Source organism: Lepidothrix coronata, unplaced genomic scaffold, assembly GCF_001604755.1.
Source record: "Lepidothrix coronata isolate B3197 unplaced genomic scaffold, Lepidothrix_coronata-1.0 Scaffold16, whole genome shotgun sequence".
Taxonomy (NCBI): domain Eukaryota; kingdom Metazoa; phylum Chordata; class Aves; order Passeriformes; family Pipridae; genus Lepidothrix; species Lepidothrix coronata.
Window position 1 is genome coordinate 4,135,305 of NW_016690196.1, and position 6,098 is coordinate 4,141,402.

Consider the following 6,098-nt stretch of genomic DNA (forward strand, 5'->3'; position numbering starts at 1 on the left):
TAAAGCTTCAGGCGAATTTCCCTCACTGATCCCTTTGCACACATTCCCTGAATCAAGCCTGTGATGCTGACAAGGAATGAAATCCCTTATAGCAGCTGGGGTGAGGTAGGAAGCAAAGATCACTGAGGCACTTTGAAAAATGCCTTTTTGAAACAATATGTTAGTTGACAAATACATGTATGATTATATTGCCAGTGCCCAAATAATTTCCACCATTTACCTGTTGTATCCTGGTCTCTTTTGAGGAAGAAAAACAAACAGCACAATTTTTACAGATAAGGAAGGCAGAAGGCAAAGGAAACATGGCAGATGGGCTATCAGATGAAGAATACCAGACAATTTCATCAACCTAGAGCAAATAAAACACTACCATCAACAGTCACACTTTCACAGTCACAGAGAGATTGCATAGGACGTTTATCAGCAAAATATTTAACCACCAGACATACAGTTTTAAAATAGCTAAAAGCCTTTCTAAAATTGAGGTTTGGTTGTGTTTATGAGAAAATTAAAGAAAAAATGGACTTGAAGAAGCAATTAGTTCCAGCATTTTCCACATGAGAAACTTCTATTGTGGGTGTTAAATTCACAAAAGGATTAGGAAGATCAGTGAATCTGGTTCTGTTATATTGCCACTCCTTGGGAACATGAGGAGATAGTAACTGGTACCCAGGTGCATCTAATGTCCAGATTTTGAGGTGGTCTTGCAAGAAAACCAGCTGAGGTATGCAAGATACCCAGTCCTGAGAGGATGGATCAGCAGCTATAGACCACAGCTCTTTATTTAGCATCCCTCTGAGATGCTTCACTGCACCTCAAGAGCACTGGTCAGTAATGTGGCCCCAGCATACCACGGGTTCTTTGCACAGAGAATCAGCTGAAGATATTCTGGTGTTACTAACAAACTTGTAAATGGGGCCTCTGGTGTGGACCGTCCTCCTGTTTACAAGAATAGAGAACAGGCTGCAAGAGCTGGTCACAGCTTTGACCTGTGGCTGAGAGCTTATTCAAATCCTTGCCTTACTGCCCTCCGCTCTCTCTCCTCTCTGATCACCTGTCCTTCTTTCTAATCTGAGTAATTTCAAATTTAAGATATCAAGAGGATGAGCTTTAACCACTGCAGCCAGAGGGTCTTCAGAGATGAATTGGAAAGCAGGATGCTCTTTCTCTAGTAAACTGCCACTGAACAGATGAGGCAGTCCTCAGAAGGAACTGGGACAGATTGTTTCCGTGGTTGTTTTACTGGCTGGGTAAATGCTGGTTTTGACTTTGTGTTTTCAAGAGGTGTTGAAACAGAGGACCAGATACTAATTTTGATGATTGTTTCTCCCAGCCATTATAGATTGGTACATCTCTGCCTGCGAGACTTTGACTAGGAGAATCCTGCAGTTTTCCAGGAGGAAAAACCTGCTGCAGGAGTAGCCTAATTTAGAAACTCATTTAGGAGAGTGCGAATGGGATGAGAAAGTTCTTCCTGGATGGAAGACTATATTCTCCTTCATGCTTACAGGCTGCCTCATCCTCCCCTATCCTGTGACAAGTGCCAATGAGAGGGAAAGGAAGAGCCTGTGCCTGGGAATGAAAACTTGCAAAAGGGGCATAAGAAAACTATAGAGAACTGCCTTGTCCAGGAAGAAATCCTGCCAGATGATGGGGGGAACAGAAAATGCAACACTTCCTAAATGACACAGAGGTTTTCTTTCTGGAAAACTACCCCAAAAGAGTATTGTTCCTTTACCTGGTTTCAAAAAAACCTGTTCAAGTTCATAACCCTCGAGAAAGGGTTTATACCACGAAGCCCAGTTTACAGATGTACTAAAATGAGGCAAGAAATAGCATTTCAAACACAACTGTACTACCTTCTACTAGTTAGTTTTTTGTGTTCCCCCAATGAATATCATGGCTTCTACCAATTTTCTTCTTAGCTATACAACTGTATAAATGGTCATAAATGTCTATAGTATCACTTCACTATGCAAACACAGAATAAGAGGTTAAGAGTCTGACAGCTGAAACTTAATTCAATTCCAAGTTTAATAATTGGGTATCATGTTATCTGTGCATATTCTGGATCTCACTCTATGATCTTGTATGGGTACTACTTTTCGCTTCCTTCAAGAATCAGTAGCCTTATCAATATTTAAATATAGGATTTGTTTCGTGTGAACTGCTCTTTGAAAGGCTTTGTTCAATTTTGTCTTCTGTTCCATTCACTTCTCTTTTTCATTATTATTTCTTTCAAAATCCTTTTCTCCTGCACTAAGTTGTCCTTAAGTTTTGTTTATGGCAGGCTACTAAGTAAGCCATTAGCTTGAGAAGCTAGACATTCATCTGTGGTGCCATAATTTTATGCTCAGAAGATTAGGTAGGCTACACCCTAAATGAACATAGTTAAAATTCAGCACAGCTACTTTCTTAATTTCTACTGAGTGAGACTAAAAAATGTTTTTTAACTGGTAAATTTCAATTTCTGTATTTTTCTCTCTGGTGCTGCTTTTCCATAGAGAAACCACAGGGTATGTTGAGAGAGCAAAAGAAACTCCAAGACCATCCTCTAGGACTCTCCTGTGCCATATCCTTTGTTCTTGCCTGTGGTGTGTGTTCAGTCTTTGTATTGCACCCTCTCCCTCAGCCTTGGCTGCATCACTCGGCCCTTGTACTCTGTCTCTGTGCAGAAACCAGTGCCCTACATTGAGAACCCTAATGCTGATCTAGGGCTGGTAAGTGCACAAACTCCATCTCTCCCTCTCACCTTACCTAGTTACAGGACCAGGGGTCTCTGCTGCTGCTGCAAACAGGAGTACAGAGCAGCTCCACAGGTGATTTGTCCTTGATACTACAGGGTCTGGGAAAGCGTCTGAGATTGAAGGTTCCAAGGTTGATGTTCCATCTGCTCAACTAGGCCATCCCAAAGAGTTCATGAACACACGCTCTGCTCCCTCCACACCTAGAGGAGCAGACGTGGTCAGCGAGGTCTCAGCAGTCAGCAGCTTTGGACAAGTATGGACAGATGAAAAGACCATCTTTTGATTTGCTCTCTGGATTCCCAGCAAGCACCCATATGAGCTGTTTGGTTTCTTCATACTACATACTATGTTTGCTATTTCTTACATGTGATATGCAAGGATTTTCTATTTCAGAGATATTTCAGAATTCCAGAAAAAATTCTTATTCCCATCTGGTTTCCACCTCTCTTGTCATACCTCCTGCTGCCAATACTGATTCCCAGGAGCCACTTTCCTTCTCTTTTTTGATAAAAGAGTACTTTTGTATTTGAGCTACTTTCAGACAACTTGAACATCTGTCCCATCTGTCCCACTTCTATTACTTTTTTCAAGCTTGTCACTTAAAGATTAAATAATTTTCTTAATATGTTTTAACATTTTCTTTAGAAGGCTTATTTCATCCTAATATTTTGTGCTTTTTACTGTGTGCTGTGTTTTCTGATCTGTATGAACCTACTTCTTTGCTGATGTGTCCCTGTAATAACTTTTTGTTTGCTGGGCATTCACTCCTACCATCATTCAGAGGTAGTTGTTGACTCAAATAGCTTTGGGAATCTCTTCTTACAACTTTCTCCCTCTGCTTGTTTGGCAAATTCCTTCTAGGTTTTGTAATTTTGATTAAAGGAGATTTCAAGCCTACTCCACATTCAAATCCCTGCACACTTCAGTCCAGTTGACTTTACTAACCACTTCCTTCAATTTCTCAAACTTTGCCCTCCTGAAATTACTCTATTTATTTTAAACTTAATCAACTCCTGCTCATACAATGCAAGGTAATTTTCTGCAATCAGCCCCTCTAGAAGGTCCTTAAGCCTTCTCAAAACCTAGTCTGAAATAAGCAAGTGCAAATTCTCTTTTGTGATTGTGACAGAGAAAATTAACAGTGTTTAAGGACTCTTAGCTTTTATGATCATAATGAAGCAATAAGATCTGTAAATACAGATTTTCCTTCACAATGAGCCTTAAATTTGTACATGCTTCATCAGAAAAAACTTTTGTTTTGCAAGTGAACTGAAATAACATATTCTGAAGGTGAAATCTTGGCTTTATGGAAATAAACAGGGAATTGAGTATAGTAATGTTAGGACTTTGCCCAAGAGTTGTGAAATTATTATCAAGTGTGGGAGCTCTCAGCCTGCCCTTAGAGAAGCTGGCTGTTCATCACATCCAATGTGTCAGGAAAAACAGGCTGATAAAAGGCATCTGGGAGCAGACTCATTATTTTTCCCCTTTGCATGTGCTCTGTGTATTTTTGAAAAAGTTCTAGGTAATAGCTGGGAGTCCAATGTAGTGAGAAAATGTTGACCTAAAAATAGGATGTGAAACTTAAAATACAGCCCCAAATTAAAGCATTGGTGTTACAGTCATGTGCACTGGGGCTCAGACGTTATGTTCGCATGAGGGGATACAGTTTTTCCATTTAGCTTAGTCTGTTTCTGGTTTATCACTCTTGTAACTAAAGTTGGATAAAAATTTTAAGAACTCATTTTAATTTTTCTTCTTCATATGAAAACCACAGGCTATCCTAATTTGTAGCTTCATGATACTCAATATTCAAGGAGCATTCAGATGTCTAGCCTGCACTCTGAATATCCTTGCAAATATTCCACAAAATATTCCTACCAAGCATTCATTACCTTGTTTTGCAGAAGAGTTTTCTTCATTTACTCAGAAGAGAGAAGTGTTATAGCACACTACAAGCAACAGACAAAAAAAATCCCAACAGCTGATAGGCACACAGCCATCTTCACCATAAGACATCTGTGCACTTGGGGGACAGTGAGGAGGTTGTGAGGCAAGACTGCAGGGGGCTACTGTACAAGCTAGCACAGGTAGTTTCAAAACAGTTTAAATATGCTTCAGCCCAATCTCAGTGAGTGGAATGTCACAGAAAGGACCGAGGAGGTGTCAGATCCTGTCTCTGTGACAGCACAGAGTAGAAAGCCAGGCAAACCATTCCACCGCAGGCAGTGCAGCAGCTACTCAGGTGCCGGTCACACAGCCCCTCTTAGGCATCTGCATCACATTAATGGTGTCTGTGCACTGAACATTAAAGACCATTAAACATCAATGAGTATTATGTTTCCATTTTCCAGTAAGATCCTTTTTGCAATGCAAAATTGCTTTTAATGTCACTATCCTTAGGCATTTCAGATTCCATGTACAATTGATAGTCAAACTTGTAGTGGGTTGACCAGATACCAGGTACCCACTAAAACCGCTCTCTCACCCTCCCCTCTGCAACTGGACAGAGGAGAGAGAAAAAAAAAACAGCTAAGAATTCATGAGTAGAGTTAAGAGCTGGGAGAGGTCAGTGACCGATTACCTTCACAGGCAAAACAAGACTCAAAGTGGGGATAATACTTATATTTATTACTGTAATGAGTTTTTTAACCTCCCTGGGAGGGAAAAGGAACCAGATAGATCACCTGATTCATATTGTGCCAATAAGGTATTCCATACCACGTTACGTCAGCTCAGATATAAAAGAGACGAGAAGGAAGCAAAGTCTCTCCTCTTCCGGGTAGCTGCGCAGAATAGTCGGGCCGTTTCTTCAGAGGAGGAGAGCGTTCTCGTGGGGAAGTTTATTGTTAGTTCTTCTCTGTGTGTTTAGTGTTTATAGGTTTTTTTCCTCTCTATGTAAATATTAAACCGCCTTTCTTAGCAGGTTCAGTTTCGCAGTTTTTGGGTTTTTTTCCTTTTCCCTCTTTCCTCCTTCCCTCTCCTCAGGGGGGAGGCTGAGCACAGGCCCAGTGGATACCTGGTGTTCAGCCAAGGTAAACAATAACAATTACTAACAGGAGAAGAGCCAAAGAGTGACAAATAAAACAGTCTTAAATCACCTTCCCCCACCTCTTCTTCCTTCCATGTTTTCCCTTCTCAGCCACAGCAGTGCAGGGGGACGGGAATGGGGGTTGCAGTCAGTTGTTTCTGCCGCTGCTCAGAGAGAGGAGTCCTTCCCCTGCTCCCGGGGGGTCCCTCCCAAAGGAGACAGTCCTTGATGCACCTCTCCAGCGTGAGTCCATCCCTCAGGCAGCAGTTCTTCCCAAACTGCTGTCCCGTGGGTCACTCCTCCACGGGGTGCAGTGCTTC

General features: G+C 41.4%; 1 long non-coding RNA gene across 1 annotated transcript; it reads right to left on the minus strand.

The window, feature by feature from the left end:
- Positions 1-226: 226 nt before the first annotated feature.
- On the minus strand, positions 227-4,858 carry LOC108493402. The gene is made up of 3 exons (XR_001873463.1): positions 4,643-4,858; positions 2,758-2,947; positions 227-349 (listed from the first exon to the last, which is right to left on the minus strand). It is a non-coding gene; the product is annotated as an uncharacterized LOC108493402 (long non-coding RNA).
- Positions 4,859-6,098: the final 1,240 nt, after the last annotated feature.